Source organism: Prenolepis imparis, unplaced genomic scaffold (genome assembly GCF_030444845.1).
Source record: "Prenolepis imparis isolate NDT839.2.m4 unplaced genomic scaffold, iyPreImpa1.0 SCAF_6, whole genome shotgun sequence".
Lineage (NCBI taxonomy): Eukaryota > Metazoa > Arthropoda > Insecta > Hymenoptera > Formicidae > Prenolepis > Prenolepis imparis.
In genome coordinates, this window is record NW_028141164.1 from 13,103,461 (window position 1) to 13,116,691 (window position 13,231).

Below are 13,231 nucleotides of genomic sequence, written 5' to 3' on the forward strand. Positions count from 1 at the left end.
AATTATTGCAGAGATCGCAAAACGAGAAACTTTCCTATTCGATTTAACCTGCTCTATATTTGAATACAAGATATATAGCTATTATTACCATTTTGTACACGCAAAATAAATTGTACAAGTATTTTAAAGTAAAGAGATTAATTATTTATTTATTATTATTAATTAATGTATCACGGAGCTTATTTTCTCTCCTTTTATTTATTTTATTTACTGCCCGTTTTCAATCTGACAATGAATTATATTTAGATCGTCGAAAAGTCAAACGAATCAATCGAATGAAAATATATATATATATGTATATATATATGTATATATATAGTTTGTAAATTTATTTTGGCAATACTTGGAGACATATATATATGTCTAAGTATTGCCAAAATAATTTTACAAACTATGACATATACGTGGAATATTAAATAATGTACAAGTATGTTAAAATAATTACGATAATTACTAATTATAATAATTATTGACATTGACGTGCTTCGGTTTTTTGTTCATTCATAATCGAACAGGAAAAAAGTCATACGAGACGTTCCGTCGAATTTCTTTTCTAAACGCGATCGCGATCAATATCGAAAAACTACGTATTTGCTATAATAATATGATTAATGAGTAATTGACTTGTACAATTAATGTGTAACTATATATATATCGCGACGATAGGTCACGATTTTTCGCGTAATTAAAGAAATATTTAATCAAGTAAAAAATTGAAGGAATCTAAATTATAAATTATCGTTCCTTTGCGTATCTTTATAATAATTATTTTTTAAAGATACTTGGAGTTAAATATACTTCGTCCGATGCTTTATCGTTCGATTTCTCGACGATCTAACAACAAATATAATTCGGCAATTGAAAACGTGTACAGTAAAACAATTGAATCGCAGGATTAAAAGTATGTATATGTATATAAAATAAAGATAAGTTCTGTGATACATTAATTGTCTAATGAATTAATCTTTAAAATATTTGCATAATTTAATATTGAGCATATATACATATGTATACGCGGTAAATAATAATTGTATTTATTAAACGCGTCGCGATGACGCGCTCAAGTTAATCTGTTCGCGATGTTTCGTTAATTACTGAGAAATTTGAAAACGACAGCGGCAGCTTTACTTTAATACTGCGCGATTATACACGCGATACTGCAAGAGTTAATGGCTAGTTGAGGTCCGATAATCGCGAAGGAGAATTAATCGCGCAGGTTGATAATTGCTAATTACCTTGTAATAATCACAGGAAATAATCGCATTTCGAGAGACAATAATCGACGAAGTTGCTCGCGATTGACAAGACGATGCGATAATATGTAAACAATGACATGTTTGTTATTTGTTATACGTCGCGAAAAGCAAAGACCCATGTGATAATTAATAATCTGATGTCGTTGCCATGGAAATATTTAACGTACTGTAAAATACATTTATATAAAATATTTTATTCCTTGCACTTGAGATTAATTATTAACAAAGGATTTGATATTATGACTTTTAATTTTATTGTCATTATTCGATCCTTTGTATTGATACGTTCAAAGATATCGTTACATTTTTTTTTCTACACACAAAGTAATTACAAATTCGATTTTTAATCTCGTATATACATACACAGTTGGAAAATTTGTGTGTTAGAAACGGTCCCCGTTTAAATTTTTGTGTTAAATATTTAACACATTCATGTGTGTGTTAAATTAACATATTGCTGTTGTGTTAATTGAACTCAAATGTTAAATTATTAAAATAACTGAAAAAAAAGTGTAAAAATAACACAATGTGTATTTACTTTTAATTTTACACAATAAATATGTTCGATATTATTAGTGACAAGATTTATCTGTTAAAATTTACAGAAAAAAAATGTTAATTTTACTTTATAATATAAGTGGGGATGATAAAATGTAAAATTAACAATTTTTTAAGTTAATTTTCACATTAAAACTATGTTAATTTAACACAAAATTTATTTCAAGTTTACTTGAAGTTTGCATTTATTTTATGTTAAAATATTAACACAATATTCGTGTCATCATTTAACATATCCGTATTATGTTAAATTAACACAAAAATTTCTGTGGACCGTTTGGGACATGTGATATTTGTTAAATTTAACACAAATTTTTCAACTGTGTATATATTGTAATATTTATTAATTTCCTATATTCGGCGCTCATACATCGATGATTAATTGAAATGTATTATAATTTATTCAATTGTGATCGAATGAGAGAAATAGTACAATTGTTTATAACATAAAAGTATATATTATATATTGTTCGTTAGTAGCAGAAATAGCATTAATTCTGTAATAATTTCGACCATATAATTTTCCAATATCGAGCGGATGATAATTTTTTTGTAACTATATAATTTTCATATTCTTCACTCACAATATAAAATAAAGTCATGCGTGATTATAATCACGTTATGAGTAAAAGTGTCGCACGATCGTTGTATTCTGATGATTAGTCTGCGCGCAATTAGTCGTAATTAGTCGTGTTTTCGCGAGTGAATATTGTGCGTGTGCTACAAAAAAGAAACAGCGAGTAACAAACAAGAGAGGAGAAAGTTCGGAAAAGAAAAGGATCAAGAGTAATTATAGGGTAACTTTAATATCGTGTTAATTTATTATATATTTGTTATTTGTAAAATTAATCGCTCATTTATCTTCGTAGTAACTGTATAACCGATTTTCATCGTTTAATATAAAATATAATTGTATACAAAATATCCCAGAACTTCTTTCCAAATACTTAAAATATGTAATAAAATATTTATATAAATAATATTTATATAATTAATAGTTTATATACACATACGCATATATAAAATATTTCAAAATTTTCTTTAAGATTTATAATTTTAGATTATTTATACAAGAATTACATTTTTATTTACTATATTTTATACAAGAGAGAGATACATTTGTTGTTGCAAATTTTAATTTCTTTTATAAATATAAATCTATTTAAAGAGATATATAAACATTTAATTGTATCTATATAATTATTTTTAAAATAAGAATCTTTTTAGATATTACTTTATACAATTTGGATATATGTATATACATATATGAATCAAGTGTTTTCTCTTACAACTCCGTCTTTTCGTATAATATACATATGTATATATATGTCTCAATTAAATTATTTTTGTAATGTTAAATTATTTTTTATCTTAAATCCCTCTCTCTCGAGATAAGTTTACAAAATAATCGAAAACTTATTTCACGAGTATAAAGTTCGGGAATGTACAGTACATTTTAAAAACAATTAAAAACTTTAGAAATGTTTTAATATCGAAGGCTTAAAAAAAAAGTTAATTATTTTAACATACCTACTTCAAACATACAGCAAACTAGGATTGTCCTATATTCGGTTCTTTTTTCGAACGAGAAGCAATAAACTCGAAATTAGAACAACAAATTAGTAATAAAGTAGCATTTAATTAAGTCAAATATGAGTAACAATATTGTTGAAACAGATGCCTAAAGCCATGTCTTGAAATCTTGCTCAAGAATGCTTGAGAATGAATCGTAAACGGCATTTTCCAGTGGTTTGACATTGCACAGAGAATACTAAGCGTATAATTAGCTACGTATATAATTTATGTCACGAAAGGAGGTTACAATTATAATATTTTGCATCGTTATTAATTCAAGCGCGAATTTTTTTTGCGTGTCGACGAGAGAGAAAGACACGAATAAACAACCAAATAATGCAATGTTATTATAAGCACGGTAACAAAAAAATTAGATCAATCACATGGTCATCATCGTATAAGATTAAAATTACGTGTTTTTTGTTTATTTTCTTTTTTTGCAAAACTAAGTAATACAGGTTTATTGGATTAATAATATATTATTATATACATATCTTATATACAACTCTGACAGATTAATTGTACAGTTCTTGAAGAATCTTGAAATATGAAAATTATACTATTTTACCGTCGATGTGCGTCAATAAAAATTCATGTACAAAAAGATGGAGGGAACCTTTTTACCACTCACGTCTGATTGTGTGAGTTTACAAAGTTTCAAGTTAGCAACAAGTATCTCGTCGACGAAAATGTGTGCTCGACTTGCAGGCAACGCAAGCTCGTCGCACAAGTATGGAAATGTAGCTGAACTAATTAAGGAAATATTCTCGCCTAGAGCGCTTCAGAATACTCGTGTCGTTGCGGAGAGAGCTTGCGAAACGTAATTTCGGTTGCTTTCGCGCGTTAACTATGTTTCTACGCTAATAAAACCAAAGGCAGAGAATTCTAACACGAGTCGTGCTTATATGAAACCATGACGAACTGTAAACGACGTCCCGTTTAATCGAATCCATTCGTCAATTTTTATCAAACAATTGAAATAAAAAAGGCCAATAAGAATCACAAACGCAAGATAAAAACACGAGTAAAAGATTTTTAAATAATTTTAGCTCGAATTTTAGGTATTATTTATTGGTTTAAAATTAATATCAATTTTAATCCAATAAGTATACCTAAAAATTTAAAAATAATATTAATTTTAAATTAATAATTTAAAATTAATATTACCTAATTTTAAATCGATACACAATATCTAAAATTATTTAGAAATTTTTTTATTCGCGCCTTTATCTCGTGTTTAGTTCTTATTAGCCATTTTTATTACACATATTGACTTAGTCAGAGCCTTTTTGCTTCCTCATGGAGGAAGCTTTGTTTTCTTGAAAAAATTTTTTTTGTGTTCCAAATGTTCCAAAATATCGAAAAATCACATTTTTACAAAATGTCTGTATGTATGTGTGTATGTATGTATCCATCTACGGATTTTTCAAACATCCATAACTCAAGAACTGCTTGAGCTACAGCGCTTTAATTTTGCACACAAGTAAAGTAATACAACACTTTTATTTACTGTAATTTTTAGAAAAATTCATAAAGTGTTTTAGATTTTAATCCAATTTTAATTTTTTTAAAAAATGGCGTGATTTCTCTAACTTCCGTAAATTTTGAGATATCGGGTTAAATTTTTTTATACAAATAGATTAAAGGTTGGTTGGTATTGAATTTGGCTTGAATCGGCTAAGTGGTTCTTTTTTTATAAAATTTTGAATTTTTTAAAAAAAGGACGTGATTGCTCTAATTTCCGTAAATTTTGAGATATCGGTTTAAATTTTTTTACGTGAATAGATTATCATTAAAGGTTGGTTGGTATTGAATTTGACGAAAATCGGTAAAGGGATTTATTTTTTATGAAATTTTAAATTTTTCAAAAAATGAAAATTTTACGAAAGAAACATACGAAAGGAACATACAAAAGGAAGTACATACATACATACATACATACATACATACATACATACACATATATATATATACGTGACAAAAAATGTTATTTTATATGAAACAAGTGTGCAAATTGGAAACTTGCACATTGCTTCCTCACCATTCTATTTCGCTCATTAAGCTTCCTCTATGAGGAAGCCAAAATTGAAAAACTAGCTTGCTCATAGAGAAAGATTAATGAGTGAAATAGAATGGTGAGGAAGCAATGTGCAAGTTTCCAATTTGCACACTTGTTTTTATTTTTATTATTAATTTAAAATAAAAAAGTAAAACGCGATAAAATCCTAAAATACAGAGGTAAATATTCTTATCTATTTATAGTCTTTTTTAATCAAATTTTCTTCTAGGTATAATGTTTAAATTGATTGATCCGTATGCTAAACTTTAATAACAAAATTTAATTTTTTTTTATATTATATATTTTTACATAGAAATAGAAATTCGTACCTAAAATAACAATTGTAATCTGTTAAATCAAGAGGGAAACTTGCCAATTTCGCGCATCAACATTTATAAAAATTATGTATTCCCTTGTTCGTTTAAAATTAACCCTATAACTGTAGTAATTGATAAAAAACATTTTATTAGTTGTTTTTAAATTCAAATTTAATTAAAATTGTTAAAATTTTTTGATAAAATTTTTATTGATAGTTGAAAAAAATTAGATACTAGATAAGAATAATAAGATAGATACTAGATAAAAATTTCTCTCTCTCTCTCATCTATATCTTCCAATTTTCTGTCGAATGAATGGGTTGCGAAAATTTTAAATAAACATTTAAATAAAATTACTTAAATTTTATGATAAAATTTTTATTTTTAAGTGATTGATAAAGAAAAATTAGATGACTTTTTCTTTCTCATATAATTTTCAATTTTTTATCGAGTCAATGCGGATAAGTCGCAAAAATTTTTAATTAAAATTTCATTAAAATTATTTAAATTTGTTGATGAAATTTTTATCAAAAATTTTTTAAATAATAGATAGTAATTGATAAAAAAAATTAAATAAGAATTTCTCCCTTTCTCTCTCTCTCACTCTCTCTCTCTCTCTCTCTCTCTCTCTCTCTCTCTCTCTCTCTCTCTCATCTATATCTTTCAATCTTCTGTCGAGTCAACGCGGATAAGTCGCGAAGAACCTTGGTCGGAAAAATAGGCTCTGTCGAGCGATATCGGAGCGTTGACATGCCGGAGAGATCAATTGGTTAACGCGATTACTACGACCTTCGGGATGAGTCGGACGGACATGATCTGATCAACGATGCTTCTAAGCGCGTGGGCTTTCGATGAGCGCGACACTTTAAATTCGTGTTCAAGGTTCGATGTTCACCGCCTCCGGTAAGTAATATCCCGCCGACACGTGCCTCGACAATAGCCATAAGGATAATCAGTGAAAGCTATGTACGATTAGTGCACGCGTGCATCGTAAAACAAGTTTCCTGCTGCGCTTTGCTCGCGCAAGTCGAACTCGCAAGTCGATACGTCGTATGTAACGTGGGCAGTTTTACTTTGACGTAATCGAAGCACTTAAAAAGAAATCTCGTGAACCTGAAAATTCTTATTTCAATGAAACACACATGTAGGGGGGACAAATAGATGAATTTAGAAATCTTCAGTCGTTGATCAAAAATGATTCTAAGGGATGAAACCATCCCTCATGTGAAACAGCCTTTTCTCGATATATCTCGAAAAGCATTCGAAACATTAAAAATGTTTTGTACAAAAGTTTCATGATAAAAATACCTCTATTTAACCACATTAATAAAATTTTGAAAAAAGTTTTGAACTAAATTTTGTCAAAATTCTTAGAAAAAAAATTATTCTTTCAAAATTTTATTAGTGCGGTTAAATAGAAGTGTTCTTACCACGAAACTTTTGTTAATTTAAAAAATGAATATTTAAATAAAATTAAATAATTTTTTAAAATAATTAAAAAAAAATTAATATTAAAATATTTAAATTAAAATATTTTTTTGGTATCTCGAATATTTTTCAAGATATACTTATCGAGATATCGAGAAAAGCAAAAAGCCGCTCTACATATGAGAGGGGGTTTCACCCTTTAGAATCGTTTTTGGGCCGCAACTAAAAAATTTAAATTAATCTATTTATCCCCCCCTACATGTGTGTAAATTTTCATCGAAATTCGAATTTTCGAGTTCGCGAAATTCCCTTGTTAAATGCACTTATTGTTAGATGGCGGATGGAGAGCGTCCTTATTTTAATAAAAAACCGTACATATAATATACTTGGTATCGCGATAGCACGTAAAGGAAATCCATGCGTCATTTAATGATCCCGCAGATCGTTGCATGTAAACCGGACTGCGCAATCATTTGCATAATTGACGTATTACCGATCGCTTAGAGAGCTGTCGCTTTAGCTCGTGCATGCTCAGAAACTTCCATCAATCAATCGCAAATGACGATGTAATGCAAAATAAAAATACATAGTGTGCGTTGCCTCCGTTAGAACAAATATATACAGATTATTAATCATTTTTGCAATCTTCTTCTATTAATCATTTTTACAATCTTCTTCTAATAATCATTCATGAACACTGTTATACAAATAAGAGTGTAATGTAGAAAAATTAGTGACATTTGAAGAATATCACTTTATAGTTTTAACATTATGTTCTTTAAATGCCATATTAAAATAGCTATCTGATTATAAATTTATTTTGGATCGCAACATTAGATGACAAGCAATTAATAAAAGTCAAACTGCTAGGCTCGAATGCTAAAATATAAATACATTTGTCTTCGACTAATATAGTTCAGACGAAGCACAGTTTGGACACAATTTAGACAGTACAATGTAGACAGTACCATATTGATCTTATGAGATAAAACGCGGCTGATCTGATTGGAAACTGTTCCAGAAATCGTGGAATTGCACGAAACAGTCTAAATTCGTGCGGGATTTCTTAAAAACTGTTTTTTTTTTTTTTTTTTTCAAACTGGCAAGTTGCCTTTCCCAGCTTTGGGGAAAAACAGAGAGAGGAAAGAGAAGGGGAGAAAACGTCGAACCTGGAGGAGAAGAAACTCTGGCATCGACGAGAAGAATTCAATTTTCAGCTCTGAGGAATCTGAAGAGAAGAAGCCGCTGTCTCAAAATCCCCGGGATGATCGAGCAGGAATTTATGAAATTTGTGCGACAGAAAAATATAACATCTCTCTCTTTCTCTCTCGCATTGATAATGATTTTGAATATATTTTTCTCGTTTGGGCATTGTTTTCTTTTTCTCAATTTTCTCTCGTCGATATATATCCGGTGTATCGAGAGAGAAAACGCGCGAAAAGGCGGAAGAAAAACTCTGCACTCCAAATGGATCGCTCTAAAGGTGGGAAAGGGGTTTTTCCCTTTCTCGACAATCTCGGAGGACGTACATTGTATAAAAATTTAGTAAATTTACACAAATAATAGGTGTAAAAATTACATGATTAGTCTTGTAAATATAAGAAATCATGTAATTTTACAGAAATTATGTAATTCCACAAAATTATGTAGACTTGTCTTTTATTATGTAAATATATCTTCTTTTATATGGAAACTAACGAAATAATATAATATTTTAAAGATTTTATGTAATTATCTAAATTTTTGTAATATTACTCAATACAACAGTAATATTCTATATATCGTGTTTAATAATAATATGTTTAATAATATATTGTGTTTAATAATATGTTTAATAATACAATTATAAAAAATATTTTTACATTATCGTTTTATAATTTTACATACATATTGTAAATTTATTTTTGCAATCAGCTTAATTACAAATGAAGAAATTAATTTTACTTGTATATACTGCAAATTTACAAACGCGTGAAAATTTACAACTATTATGTGGGTCTTAAAATTACCCACTATAATAGTTGTAATTTTACACAAAATTTTTTTACAGTGTAGACATTGCGCGATGGTCCAGCTAACTTGAGATTTCTACTTGTGTTTTCGGACGAGTAATCGGTTAAAAGGACTCGCGGAATTGAGACATCAATCTTGAGGAATATCGCTCGCGAGTTGGATTTCGTTCGACTCGTCCTCGCTATTTGGGGATTTTTAGAAACATCCTAGATACGCGGTAACGAAAAATGTATGCCAAGCCAAATACATTGATTATAGATCGTATGATGCAATTCAAAAGTGAGAAAGTGTTTAAATAAATTAACGAAATTGAATATACCTACATCGATAATAAAACTTCTCTAAATATACAAGGTGTCCCATTTTACTTTAGCATTGAGATTTCTTGAAAACCAAGGTTTCCATCGAAAATATTTTACACAAAAGTTGTAGGATTTCGAAAGGGACGTCTTGTAAGCATAGTTTTATTCCAGGTGGAAGTATTTCTGAGATTCCGAGGTCATTATTGCTTTTTTAAACGAGACCATTATAATTTTCTTACATAAATCGATTCCTGGTAATATTTAACATAAAAAATTGTTAGAAAGGAATAGTAAAAAATAAATAATTTACAAGATATTTTATGCTTTAATCTGATACATTTTGACAAAAAATATGAAATATCTCATAATATACTCATTTAAGATAATCTTACCTTAATAATTTTCTACATAAAATAATCAACTGAATAAATTAATTGATGTAAAAAAAAACATATAATTATTTTTGAAAAAAGTAGGTAATATAAATTTTTAAAAAAATTTGCACATTGTAAATTGCAAATTTTTTTTTTAATCACAAGAGTATGTTTTTCTTTAGTCGATTTATGTAAGAAAATTATGGTCGTTCCGTTTAAAAAAGTAACGATGACCTCAAAATCTCAAAAATGCCTCCACCTGGAATAAGATTATTTATTAATTATATTTACGACAAGATGTCCCTTTCGAAATCCTATCACTTTGCATAAAATATTTTTCAATAAAAGCCTTGGTTTTCGAGAAATGTCAATGAGAAAGTTAAAATGTGACACTCTGTATGTATATTTATCTCAGTTAGTCATTAACGAAAACTCAAATAAATCGATTCGGAGTGTAATATTTCGAAGAAAAAAAAATACTATAGCAATACTATATATAAATAAATATATGCAACGAGAGAGGGAATAGTGATTATACATGTAAATAAATACAGTTGGAATCAAATGCAATTAAATGAATATTAAATCGCTTCAACGTTAATTAAAGCAAATCACGTATACCGCGAGATTTTGATTAATACCGGCAAATTTTGGTTAATATTTGGCCAGAATTTGCCTCGAGATATTTTCATAAAAGGGATGATGCAATATTGCCACGTTTTCATGACGTAATTGTAATACGTGTCCGCAAGTTAAACATTTATTTTCTCTTTTTTATATCTCTTCCATCCTATATCTTTTTTATGAGTTTTTCTGCAGAAGAAAGCGTTTCTCTCATTAGGTTTGTAAAGAAACTTGCAACGTCTCGTCCGCAATTCCGAGCAATATGGTGACAAAGAGAAAGAACGTTTGAAATGTGTGAGAATAAAAAAAAAAAAAAAAAAAAAATCAAAGAAGATAGTTGCAAAATTTCTCGCAATTTTTAGCAACGCTAAAAGATGAAAAGAAGATCAAGAAGATTTTTAAGGCAGAAAGGATGCGAAAAAGGATCGCTAAAGAGATATTTATTTATAATACACTTTTTCACTGAATGAAACAAAAAATGATTAATTTTACTAATAAATATTTAAACTCATTTAATTTTTATAATAGTATCTTAGCAAAAAAAAAAAATTCAAGCAACAATAATAAGCTAGAGAAAAACATATTGTAATCGTAGAGCGATTTAAAATGATGCTTACATAAATTTGGATAAATAAACATTAATATGATAAGAATGCAATATTAAATTTATTAAAGAAAGATAAATAAATATTTTTCATATTTTTATATTATACACTCGATTTGGAACATTATATTAAAATAATTATAATTGAGAGGATAATTTTCAATTAGAAATAATAATAGAGAGAAAAAAATAGGGAGAAATAATTAAGAAAAATAAAAAAAAAATTAAATTAAACTAGACTTAATATAGCGACAAGCAAAGCACTCCAGAAAATTACACACCTGAATGGAGATTAGTTGTAATTTTTTGGATTAAAGAAAAGGTCAGAGAATATACTGACACTATTTGCGCAACCTCTTCAAATGTTTGCTCTTGCGAATCAATTTCATTGGCTATATTGTTTCGCAGGTGCGAAGATCGTTAGGAAATTATGTGTGGACGTATATAAAATATAAAATATAAAATATAATTTTATATTTATACGTATATACATATTATACGTATTTAAAATATTTAATAACAAATAATAATATATAATAAATATAATATATATAATAAATAATATTATATATAATAATAAAATAAATAATACATAATATACATAATATATGTATATATGTATACTAACTAATACTTCCTTTGAAAATAAATATTTTATCAGAATAATCTCACACCTATATATACATATATTTAAAAGTTGCAATATTTCTTTATTATCTAGCAACACACATATTTTGCAATAAAAAACTGTAATTATTTTTAAATAAAATGTTAATAACACAAAAAATTTAATTTTAAACCTTAGTAAAAAAAAGTTAGATATCTGTTATATCTGCATTAATATTTGTTAATATTTTTATTCTCATATTCACTTGAAAAAAATCGCAAGCTGACAGAGATAACTCGGAAATATCTATATCATAAAACTTAAAAGTGCAGAAGCTACTATTCGGACACGTCGCTTTGTCGTTAATTCGCGAAAACGTGAGAACAGAAAGTAAGGGGAGTTTCGTTTTTCCTTGCATTCTCAGCGTTATCCTCTTACTTCCGGTGTCTCTTACAGTTCGGTCGCCGAGTTGGCGACGTTGGCGCTTTTTAAGAGAGAACGCGGGGCTGAGGGGGGAGGGGAAGGGGGTTAAAGGGCAGGGGGATGATTCATCGCGCGCTATTACGCCGTAATGGAGTTTTCCTCGTGAAAAATAGCGCGGCGCACAGGTAGGGCGCCGTTTTCGCAGATAGAGGAACAAAATAGTGCCGGAGGTGTTCGGAGCAATAGAGACGGCGCGAATAAAATTTTCATACCCGGCCCGGCACGTTGTGTGCTTCATATCTTTTTTTTTTCGTTTCTTTTCTTTTCCTTTCTTCTTTTTTTTTTTTGCGCGCAGAAAACGCAAAGTCAGATACGCGCTCCGGTCGTCCAACGACATAAATTCCCGAAGAACACTTTCCGAATCCGATGACCGAAGAGAGATAATAACGAAAAAAAAAAAAAAAAAACACATAGGTATAGGTTGTCTCGTGAAAAGATTACGAGAGGATATCGATGACTGCGAATGTGTGTTATAAAATAAACGATCTGTTGGATCCGAGGAACGGGAGAACGATTCGCGAAAAGAGAACGCGCTTTTTCAGAGAACGATTTCTATTGCAATCGAAATCCGATTCTCTAAAGCAAGAAAAATGTATGCTTCTTTTTTTCAAAAAATCATTTAAATTTATTTAAAATGATAAATTGAAAAGGCTCCGATATATAAATACAAAATCGGATATGAAAAGGGTTAATGAAAACCAGATATTAGACACAAAAAAATTGTTTTTAATATATTGCTTAATTATTTTAATAAAAAGAAAATTATTTTAAATAATTATTTTAAAATTATTTTGAATAATGGGCGCAACAAAATTGTTTTCAAATTTCTCTTTAATTATTTGATTCAAAATAATTACAAAAGAATTTAGAAAACAATTTTGTTGCCCCTGTTATTCCAAATAAATTGAAAATAATATTATAATTATACAAAATAATTTTAAAATAATTATTTAAAATAATTTTTGAATCAAAATAATTATTTAAAATAATTTGTGAATCAAAATAATTAGAGAAATTTAAAAAAATTATAT